The sequence below is a fragment of the Gadus morhua genome, chromosome 13 (assembly GCF_902167405.1).
Source record: "Gadus morhua chromosome 13, gadMor3.0, whole genome shotgun sequence".
In the NCBI taxonomy this organism is placed as follows: Eukaryota; Metazoa; Chordata; class Actinopteri; order Gadiformes; family Gadidae; genus Gadus; species Gadus morhua.
In genome coordinates, this window is record NC_044060.1 from 10891898 (window position 1) to 10904140 (window position 12243).

General features: G+C 46.7%; 1 protein-coding gene across 1 annotated transcript in view; it reads left to right on the forward strand.

The window, feature by feature from the left end:
- The window catches only part of dlgap4b (discs, large (Drosophila) homolog-associated protein 4b), a 104349-nt gene that overhangs the window by 26179 nt on the left and 65927 nt on the right, over nucleotides 1-12243 (forward strand). Inside the window, exon 3 of the mRNA XM_030374726.1 lies at nucleotides 5579-5639. The gene's annotated coding sequence lies outside the window, so the exon portion shown is untranslated. The remainder of the gene's footprint in view (nucleotides 1-5578; nucleotides 5640-12243) is intronic.

The window sequence follows — 12243 nt, forward strand, 5'->3', positions numbered from 1 at the left end:
TCAATGTTTGAGATCAAGAGGAGGCATATCAGTGTGCAAATCCATTAGTCTGAGGAGGTCATTTAGCAATTAATTATCTGTAGAAAATTAGCCCAAAATACAGAGGGAATAAAGAGCACTTCAGTCACAAAGAAACGTCAGAGAAGGAAGGAATTAAGGGATGCAGGGAGGGGGGGGGGGGGGGGGGGGGGGGGGGGGGGGGGAGGAACGGTGGGAGGAATGGAGGGTAAAGGAAGGGAGAAGTAGAATAAGGAAAGGTTGAACGGACAGTGAGATAGAGGAAAGGACCGAGGGAGAAAGGGTGGGTGGAGGAAGGGAGAAGTAGAAAGGGGAGGGAGGGAGGGAGGGAGGGAGGGAGGGAGGAGGTGATGAGGAAGCAGTGAAGGGACAGAGGGACTGAGGGAGGGAGAAATGGAGGCGGAAGGACGGGGAGAAGGAGAATAATGAAGGGACAGGATGAGTGAGGCAAGGAGGAAGAAAGGGAGTGAGTAGCAATGGAAGAAGGGAATCAGGAAGAAAGGGAGAAAGTAAGGATGAAAGGGGAGGACAGTATTCGGTAGAATGACGATGTGCCGACGGCCATGCGTCAGTGTTCTGTGTGACTCGTATGTCGCGACCCCTCCGTGACCCCAGATGCTCTCTACTTCCTGTCTGCCACCCTTAGCCTCTCTGTTCCGTCTCGTAGCCCATTGTTCAGTGTGGGAGGGTCAAATTAGCAGGCTGTTATTCCCTGCCGCAGCTGTGGCTGTCGAGGGTCATTGTCGCCATAGTGAGGAGTCTATTCCGTCACCCAATCAGGAACAGAGTACGTGCTCCTGCTGGCCCCGCTGGTGATGAAGTGTAGCTGTCTGTGGACGCAGAGCTGCCACAGCAGCAGGGCCTAGCTCCACCGGGAATCAAGCTGTATTGTGCTGTACATGTCAACACTTACTATGATAACTGTCCTATTATTTCTGCACTGTTACTGCTGCCATTGAGCCCGCTTATATGTAAATGACCACATTATGGCGCGAGTCCATGATAGGCATCTGGTTTACCGTAAGTGTTTTGACCTCTGCTGCGTGCATCCAGGGTTATGTGTCATCATGGCACCTATTATTATTGGCTGCATTTTTGTCCAAGCTTATGTTTTGTTTACAGAATGACTCATGCATTCAGTGGACCATATCATTGGATAGTTACGGCCATTTCTGCTGATGTGTGTGAAGGTATCCCATAGGCCAATGTACCCTTTTCAATGTAGGAAAAACACAGCAGGTGTAGCTAATCATGCTGATTATAATCATGCTGATTATATACTTCTATAAAAGGTAGAAGAGTGAGACATAATAGACAAAACTAGTCAAGTAAATATGCATTGATAATTCTGGTGCTGCAACAGACTAATGAAACGGACCTAATGATACCATGCAAGGAACGGGAAGTTACTTTGAGACGTAGCTAATTAAAGACCTGGGAAAACAGTACATACGTAGTAGAGGCATTCTCTGTTTTAAATTGTGATTCGTTTTTTTGGACATCTAGCATACTGTTAGTTAACAGTTCACAAATTGAGTATGCCTCCCTTGTTTGTCGTTTGGATGACCTCAGCCGCCAACAGGGACTCTAACAGGAAGTCTATTGCAGAAGCTGTCACAAAGATGATTGCCTTTCTTTTAAAGAAAAAGGAAAAGGTTCATCCACAGGTTTATTGGAAACCTAACCTGGCTGGCACTCGATATCCTGCTCTGCGTTTCGGGTTTCCTCCTGGCTGTGGGCTGCTGACAGTGATGAGGGACAATGGGGGTGAATCTCCCCTCTTCCAGAGTGGATTATGAGGCTAGTGGTCCCTAGCCGCTCTGACTTGGTCTGGCCGCTCCTTTTAGTTAGCGGAACGGGCCAGCAGGAAGATGGAAGATAAAGACAGGCGTGTGATGTGTGTGTGTGTGTGTGTGTGTGTGTGTGAGTCCTCAAAGATATGAGAGAGAGAGAGAGAGAGAGAGAGAGAGAGAGAGAGAGAGAGAGAGAGAGAGAGAGAGAGAGAGAGAGAGAGAGAGAGAGAGAGAGAGAGAGAGAGAGAGAGAGAGAGAGAGAGAGAGAGAGAGAGAGAGAGAGAGATTACATGCAGCTTTTTCTTCTGAAAGATTTGTTTCTTCACATGAATTCCTCACATGGTGAAGCGGATGTTTACAGTGCTGCAAGCTGTGTGTGAGTCTGAAAGAGAATGATAATGTACCTGTGTGAGAAAGATGGAGAATGTGTGGGCGGGGGGGCGTACCTGAAATTATAATAATATAGAGTATTGAAAATATGATGCACTTTTATATGTAAATGTTTGCGTTTCTGTCTTCGTATTTGTTTGTGAGTGTATGTTTGTGTGTGTGTGTGTCTGTGTGTGTGAGTATCAGTTTTGATTTGGGTGTTTTCATATCCCTGTGTGTGTGTGTCTGTGTGTGTGTGTGTGTGGGGGGGGGGGGGGGGGGGGGGGGGACAAGATAAACCACTCCACAATGTCACAAAGCTCCATATGGTATAGTTTTGACAGTGACCCTTGCTAACTGGGTCGGAGATGTAAATAAGGTGGGAGAGGTTTTCAGTCCCTGAGAGACAAGGAGAGCGGGCCACTCACAGAGAGAGAGAGGGCCACTGAATCACGAGCACCAAGGCAACAGACCTTGTGTGGTCGGGTAGCAGCAAAATATGTGGTGTGAGCAAGGGAGTGAGAGAGAGAGCGTTTTGCCCAGGCACCAGGCTAATCTTGTGACACAGGATCCCTGCTGCCTTCAGCAACTCTGATTAGCATGACTGTTAGCTAGAGTCGTGGCCGGACAACCAAAGCAGCAGGACAGGAGCCACAATGGAGGGGCCGGCTCAGAGACGGAGAAACAAAGCCCGCAGCTGGGCTCTGGTGTGCAGAGATCTGCTTATCTCCACTCAGACTGTGGAGCATGGTTCCCATCCCATAGCCCTTCAGGTCAATTCGTTTGCATAGAGCCATAATAATCAACATAGACAAAATGAAACGATCTAAACGAGCAACGTTTCTTGCAGAGAGGCGTTAGCACATCAGCTAAGGCTCATTGAATTTCAAGTCACGGCACTGAGAAAATACAATCCATCTCTCCCACTTATGCCGTTTTAATATCACTCCGGGTGCACTGGTGGCTGCGTTACAGTTCCAGCACCGTTACAAATCCGACAGACACATTCGATAATGGCCGCGGGCGATCCATGATGCTTAAGGCTTGTCCCGGAGGATTAGCTCGTTTCCTTTGATTTTCTCGGGGAAGGTATGGTGGAAGGTAGCAGGGTGAGCATTGACTGGACAAGGTTGGCTGACATGCACACACACACACACACACACACACACACACACACACACACACACACACACACACACACACACACACACACACACACACACACACACACACACACACACACATATGCACGCCCACACAGACTCACACACAAATGCACATAAAGACTCACCGACACACAAAGAACACACACACACACACACACACACACGTACACGCCCACACAGACTCACACACAAATGCACATAAAGACTCTCATCGACACACAAAGAACACACAGACACACACACACACAGACACACACACACACACACACACACACACACACACACACACACACACACACACACACACGACCCTTGAGGCACAAACATTTTTCAGAGTGTGTTTCCTCGCAGTTCACCTATGGCGGCTGACGGACGAGCCTACTGGTTCTGGCTCCTGCGTGACACCGGTGCTACCAGTGGTTCATGAGCTTAGTCTCGCCCCATTTAGTCCTGCGTTAAAGCCTTAACCCCTCTCCCCCCCCGGGGAGAGACCCCCTGTGGCTCCAATCAGGGAGAAGCCCGGGCTGCTAAGGCGGCCGTAACCTTCGGTAAAGGGGTTCGTGGCCCGCGTCCACCAATCCATCTTCTAGCTGCAATCACCGGCCGTAGAGAGAGGCGGCGTCTGGGCACGCGGCTCGCCAACTTCCTCTTACAGCCAGCGCCGTTTGGGTCTGGGAGCACGTGTCTGGAACAAAGATCCATCCAATGACGTGGATTAAAGAGTCTTGAGTTGAACACAGAACGGCAGCCGTTGTCATGGAGTCAACTGACAGCGCGACGTAAACACTCTGCTGTCGCGGGATTGTTGTGCTGTTCTTTTAGGTCGGGCTTCCCATTCTTTAGCGCTAATCTAAATGAAGGCGTAAGCGACACGAATACAAAGTGAAGTTGACACACGTTTTTACTGAAAGTATCACTTAAATATAATTATGTGGCACGGTATAACCTACTTTAACGTAATGACCAACAATTCTCTGGTTATTTATGCGACACTCATGCCAATACAAAGCCCTCCAAACTGATGCACCCGCAAAGTCAATACCCTCACTCCCGATTCATTATTATTAAGGATGTTGTGGTATTTTTTCAACGGGTAACAATGAAGCATGCAGTGTTGAGTCTCGACTCGCAGGTCAGTTCTCTAAACGCTTCGCTCAACGAGAGACTGAAGCAATCCCAGGTTTGGTTGGGTACTGGGAAGAAAACATTAGAGTTAAAAAAAAGCCCATCAAAAGTCTTAAATCATCCTTTCATATCGGGCCGGTGAAGTGCCGAAGACGTCTCTGCTTGTAAACACTGACATACCAACGTGTCTTTCTTGTCCTGGGTTAAAAGCATTTAAAGAAAGTCGCTGGGAATCGTTTAACTCACCAATCTTGGACATTGAGCGCAAGTTCGATGTAATGGCATGAAATGATGTAAAATTGTTTGAGATATCCATTTCCAATGTTCAAAGCGCTCCCCTTTGTTGCACATTGATTTTCTATGTCTCCAGTTTGTTACATTGTGGAGGACAATGGGGGGGGGGGGGGAGCATGATTTCCGGTAAGGCATCATTTCCTTTCAAATATAAGGGCCGTAGGTCTGTTCAAACACCAAGGCGATAAGCAGCCACATCTCTCATCGTCAGAACTGGTACCTTTATACCTTGCATATTTTATGATTAATAATATTTCAATGCACCTAATTACTACTCCAGGAAGCATTTAACCAGTCTGGGGACATTGTCCTTGATTAAAAATGTTATCTCTTCAAGATTTTCTTAAGAAATTGGTCTTCATTGAAATCCGTTAAATGAGGAATGGCTTTGTAAGATAATTTCATCATGTGGATTAGCAAGACAAAGGAAAGACAGTAAAGCAAATGAGGGTGCAGAACTGGTTTAATTTGTATACAATAATTCAGTGATGAACTTTCGCTGACCTCTTATGTAACTTAACATATATATAACTATTTTTTGGCGAACTGCCCGGTTTGTGTTATTCATATCGTCCAATGTGTGTGTGTGTGTGTGTGTGTGTGTGTGTGTGTGTGTGTGTGTGTGTGTGTGTGTGTGTGTGTGTGTGTGTGTGCATATGTGTAGTCACATGTGTGTGTCGGTGTGACGGTAATAAGATGGAAGAGGTCTTCTGCCCCTGAGAGTGAGCCAGGCGACATCTTTTAGATATATCGCAAGGTTATTTGTGTACCTCTCTGAGATAATTTTGTTGTGTGTGTGTTTGTTTGTTACAGGAGTTCTCCCAGCCTTTGCTTGACGCTCGTGGAAGACTCACAATCCAACTCGTGTAACAAGGTAGGAGCTGACCTTTACCTTGTCATTCTACAGAAGTCCCTTTTGAATGGTACAACACAGTAAGACCCTCTCCACAGCCGCCCTACTGTCCTCCTTTATACTGCTTATATATAAAGACCCCTCCCCGGACGCCGCGAAGGTGACCAACGCTTCTTCACGTGGCGTGCGTGTGGGTCGGTGCTTGAGTTGTTATAATGGACTCCTCCTGTAGGCTCCACTGCCCTGAGAGAGAGAGAGGGAAGGGAAGGCGCCTCGACCTTGACGTGAGCCGACTTGAAAGACGGAATCTGCGAGGCACGGAGATTGAACGCAGCCGTCAGGGCAGGACGTTAAAGGGAGGAAGCCGTAATGGCAGCCTCATCACAAGCCGATGGATCTCCGCGGGGCCCTTTATGAAGAAACTGAGCGGAAATGTCACCACGTTCTCTGTGTCCTATGGCTGTGATGTGTTGCGTTTAGAGTCGGCTGGGGAGACGTGACTTAAGCGGCTGGGTGGTGTGTGTGTGTGTGTGTGCGTGTGCGTGTGCTTGTGCGTGACTTGACGTGAGCATTCTCGATGTCCTATTAGCTGGGATGCATAGCACAGTGTTGGTTGTGGGCACATGCATTGTATGGCTGTTTGGTCATGCAGACAAATGAACAATGGCGCCTGCAGAGCTGGTAGTGTGCGTGCAGATCCTCGCGCATCCTAGGCCGCCGTCCAAACACGCCCTGAGCGGTCCTTCGGGAACGGGGGAATTTCACACTGGATTAGCAATTTGGCTGGAGAAGACGTTGTTTTTGAGGTACATCAAATGCGGCCTATACATATTAATTTCTGCCCTTATATGAAAGCTATTATGGTTCAGTGTGCTGACACTGGCAGATCAGAAAATATACATATTATATGATGTATTATGCATTTTCCGGCTTTGATTTTAATCGCATCCTCTTCCAATCGCGTGCTCTGGTAGCTGAAACGCATTGGACAGCGCATCATTCAACACAGCCTGAGAACCGGCCACTAGCGCATGTTAATATGAAGCCTAGCTTCACATGCCATGCTCTGTTTGGGGTCATGCCGTTCATTTGTTATCATGGAGCATTGGTGCGTGTGTGTGTGTGTGTGTGATTGGAATTAAATGACCTTTAGGTCTTTCAATCAATTTGTACCAGAAAGGGGCTCAATGGAGGATGGATGTGATCTGGGTGATATGTTCTGAATAAAACACAAATAAAAACCCTATCAACCTTATGAGATCCCGTCTGGCGGTGAGAGAATGAGAGGCCTGACCTTCGGTCCATCCCACAATAGAGGGTTTGACCCCTGGTCCATTTGTTAAAAGATTAGAGTGAGGATTATTTCCCTGTGGCTCTGTCTATGAGAACAACATTTTCATCTGGATATGGCAGGGAGGCGAAGGAACCATGAATGTAGCCACATTACGTTATCTACTGTTAGTCCCTTCAGCCCACTGCTGCGGTGGTGAGCTGCGGTCGGCCCCTAGGGATCCAACCACCGGCATTTATCCTGCTTATGAATCGCGGAGGGAATCGTTCTCTTTTCATTTCATGATGTGCCGTATATCTGAGGGAGGCTTGTGGCTAATGCATCATCACCACCACACTGACAATCCAAATGAGTTGTTTATTGCAGAGGAAATAAGGATTTGTCTCGTGGAATAATCTCAGTGTGCATTGGTAAACCATAACACAAATGGCTGTTACAAATCAATCACAAAAATACATTCGGATGAATTTTCTGATCATGAACATGTGAAGTAACTAAACACTATGAGTGTGATGGGGTATTGCTCACACATGAGTGTCTGGGCTCTCCTTGTTGTGTTGATTGAGTCTCTGAAGAAGCCCTTGAGTTTCACCTCGGGCCGGATGACATAAATCTCCCTCTACTTGGCTACTGAATGATGCCACTTATTTAACACTTTCAATGGGGGGCTTTGCGGGTGAGTGCAGATTTTTTGTGCAAAGTTTTCGCGTCACACACCGCCACAATTTAACCACCGCCATGGAGGGCCTGCTGGGAGATTTGTCCCGTGTTTTAATCTAAAACTGATGACTTTTAAGGTTTACGTTGTGGAGATGCTGATGTGGTGTAACACAGCTGTAGCCAGCCAGGGGCTAGGCCTCTCTCTCTCTCTCTCACTCACTCTCACTCTCACTCTCACTCTCACTTTCTCACTCACTCTCCCTCTCTTCCATTAGAGCGAAATCCACATGAACTTGTTCAAATTGCAGTAAACTGTGTACAGTGTTATTGGCGTTAATGAAGTTGTAAGCCCTGTCTACATTCAAGTAGTAGTGCAAGTTGTTTCTACAGCGTGGCAACCGTGTGTCCATTCGACCTTGTCGAGCTGGTCAGCAATATTGATGTCTGCGAACATGAATTGGATCAATTTATCTAATGTACATTATAATTCAATAATTATCTCTCCGTCCACCAAATGCCCCATTTAAAATATGTAATGACATGTAAAGTAATGCTAATTGTTGCTGTAGATAACATCAGACCCTCTCTGCTCTTTCTGTCCATATTTTCCTGCCTCTCTCTATCCATTTCTCTCTCTCTCTCACTGGTTTTTCAGTGTGTCCAGTTTGTGTAGGCATTGCATTAGCATGGCTTAATCCCTTGCATGGCTTATTGGATACAAATCCCTCTTAAGGCTGCTAAAGCCCCCCTGCCTTTTCATTTCTGCCCCAGTACTCCCCTATCCCATCATCTCTCTCTCTCTCTCTCTCTCTCTCTCTCTCTCTCTCTCTCTCTCTCTCTCTCTCTCTCTCTCTCTCTCTCTCTCTCTCTCTCTCTCTCTCTCTCTCTCTCTCTCTCTCTCTCTCTCTCTCTCTCTGTCTCTCTGTCTCTGTCTGTCTCTCTCTGTCTGTCTCCATGTCTCCATGTCTCCATGTCTCCATGTCTCCATGTCTCTATGTCTCTATGTCTCTCTGCCTCTCTCAGACCAGCCTAGTGATAGGCACTCCACCACTATGTATACATGCGTAACCTCAGTGATACCACAAATATCCAGGTCTGGCTTGCTTCAAAAAGTGCTGTGTGCTGATGCTTTTAAAGGAAAAATGTATAATGTATATCTTATTCATAATCCCTTAGTATGTATTATTTTATAACTGTGTTATATATTATTTGTATATAATACATTGGGATTAGGATTATTATCATTACATATCTCTCAGACCTGCTGCCAGGTGCAGGGTGTTCTATATGGCTGGTTTGTGACTGGGTCTGATCCCTTACCTGCTCATTAATGTCCAAATCACTGTCAAGTCACTTTGGGTATAAGTGTCAAGTAAACTGCCCAATCATGGAAACTGGTCCTGACTCGTGACAAGCTGTAAAAGGCAAGACCTTTATTATATAACCAGAGAGCTAGCTCCAAATTCAAGTACATAGCAACGTATGCACGCAGTGCATATTTCAACAAAGATGTGTCTACCTGTATGTTTTTATATGTGTGCAGTCGTGTGCCTGTGCGTGTGTGTGGGGGTTTGTGTGTGTGGGCTTGGGCATGTGTCCATGCGTGCGTGTGTGACGACTAGAATATGTGAAGGAGATCACATTCAGGAATGACTCTTTTGTCTGTGCCCTCCCGTGTAACATAAGTCGAGTGTTAGAAGTCATCCAGTCGTATTACTCAGTGCTGATAATAACAGCGTCACTGCTGAGATGAATATTCCGTCTGACTGCTGAAGTGCACCATGATAGGGTTTTGTGGACTGGCGTCAGAATGCACCGGCCACCTGCCTCTCACAAAACGTTCATCCCAGCTTTTTTATGGTCTGGGACCGAAATGGAATCTATTTTCTGCCCATTATCTTTAGCTGCAAAGCAAGAGACAGAATACATTTATCTCCCTCATCCTTTCATTCTCATTACTGCAAATGTCCAGTTGTGTTAAACATTTCTTCATAAGATGAGGCAAATATCAATGTAAATGGCTCTATAATTATCCCTATCATTATCTGGATTCTATTTTTACCAGGGGAAATTATTTCCCAAGGTCTACAAAACATGACCTAATTAATGTGGCGCAGACAGATGACCTGATTTCACACGTACGATTTAACTCCAAACATTGTAGAGGAGTACCAAAGTGCATCTCCACATGTATTACAGAAAAAGGCAAATGTTCATTGTACCTCTTCACAACGTCATTATAATTATACATTATCTAAAGCGTATACTTAGTTTAGACGAGTATCATGATTCTCCCCAGGGTCAAACGGGGTCAATGAACTGTCCTTGACATGCTGTGTCTTCTTTTAGAAATGACGGCGTATGCCTTTGGCAGATATCTCCAGAAAATGGCCCTCATCTGGCTGGCTCATCCCTATACATTATGCATTGCTCTGACTGGGAGCCTTTTGAGGGAATTGTATTGGAAGGCAGTTCAACTCAACATTAGGGCAACAGTGACAGCAGGACCATATCCTGTCACTTGCCGCCTACCTCATGTCACTCCCTCCATCTCACTCTCTCCCCCCCCCTTCTCTCTCTCCCTCTCCCTCTCCCTCTCCCTCTCCCTCTCCCTCTCTCCCCCTCCCTCCCTCCCTCCTCTTGGTCAGATCCTCTTGATTTACTTGTGTGGTTGTCTTTTTAAACCTCTCCTCTTCATTTCTGGGTGTCATGGCGGCCCTTTGGTGATGGGTCTCTAGCAGTGCGGCCCCTCACTCTCCTCTCTCTGGTTCACTACTTGCTCAGTGAGAGCGGAGCCATCCTCCCCTCCCCCTCCTCAATCTGCAGGACCATCTGGTCCCATACCCACCATCCCGTGTCCGTTGGCGGGTGTCTTTGCGTGGCGGCGGAGCCATTTGACAAGATTAATAAAGTGAACCTCAGACAGATATAAGCTGCTCATTTTGATCGGGACTTACAAGTCGCTTGGAGAGCAGATGAGTTTGGCGCCGGCTCAGATGGTCGTCCTCGTTCTTCTTCTCTTTTTCTTCGTGGTTGAAACCCAGATTATTCACCTGGCCAATCTAAACAAACAGGGGGATAGAGAGCGAATTAAGGTGACCTACCTACCGGAATCAGGGGGGGAAATAGGGCATCTCTGACCTCGCGAGGAGCTAAAATGAAGACGCATCGCAGGAATTATTTTTTAAGTGGTTTTAAATTGGGCAACAGACACACTGTATCCTCCTTAAGCTGTGTCTGGACCTGGCACAATGTAACAAGATCAATGGAAATGCAGTTAGATTCACGTGTAACAAGGTTTGAGGTTCCTGTGTGTGTGTGTGTGTGTGTGTGTGTGTGTGTGTGTGTGTGTGTGTGTGTGTGTGTGTGTGTGTGTGTGTGTGTGTGTGTGTGTGTGTGTGTGTGTGTGTGTGTGTGTGTGTGTGTGGCTACATGAGTTCATGTGAGGTTCCTGTGCTGTGTGTCTCTCACGCTTGCGAATGTATATGGTTCAATTGTGCGTGTGTGTGTGTGCGTGTGTGTACGCAGATGTGTGTCTGGATGTGCTTCAGTGTTTGTGTGTGTTGGTGTGTTAGAGGTGGATTATGAGGACATTAAATAATGAGATGAAGAGCTTGTTGGAATACCTCAGATACCTTATCGATCTTCCTCCGAGTGGTCGCGCCTTCGTCTTCTCTCTGTCCATATGGAGGTCAAAAGGGAATAGCTCACGGCCTCTTCATAAGGTTGACTGCTTGCCAACACACAGATATGAAGTGGACCCTTCAGATAAAGGGCAGCGTTCTGTCTCTCTCTGCTCCACACTACAGCACTAACCTGCTAGCTGTGACTCAGAGACACACAAGCACGCATACACTGAACATGCACATACACACAATACTAAACACATGCAGAAGACACACACACACACACACACACACGCGCACGCACACACACACACACACACACACACACACACACACACACACACACACACACACACACACACACACACACACACACACACACACACACACACACACACACTAAACACGCACATACACACAACAAGCTAAACACATGCCATAAAAGCAAACACACACTAAATTCCTAAACACACTCACCAAAAGACGCACACATACACAAAAAAGCAAAAAGAATAGAAGCCCTGCAACTCAGTGCCATCAAAGGATCCGCTATTGAACTTCCAAAGCTTTATGTAGCTGCAGCAAGAGGAGGCTGGCTTTCAAACAGTGCACTGAAGCTTGCGTGGCAGCGGTGGTGCAGGAGCGGGCACCAGCCTGGAAGACGCCAGGGCTGAGGTAGAGGAACCACGGAGGTGGATGCAACGACCAAAATAAATGCACGATGTGATCCGAGCTACTCAGGCTGACAAAAAAACAATGTCTCAGTAACGTGATTGGTACATGGATTAAAGTGTTGTGCTGTTACCCTTGCTGTCAAGGGCTGTTTTTGTGCGATTTTACCAGAGTGAGGTATTGATGATCTTGACTGCAGTAGACCGTGTTACACCTGCATGAACCCACTTCTGTAGAGCCCTGACTGGAATCTTTTACACGACTAGCAAGCCAAAGGTTTGTGTCATGTAAATGTCAGCAAATAGTTACTGTGACCAATCTACTCAATGCTCTGACTTAGAGTTTGACTCTCTCCTCCATTCAGTGCATTGCTAAT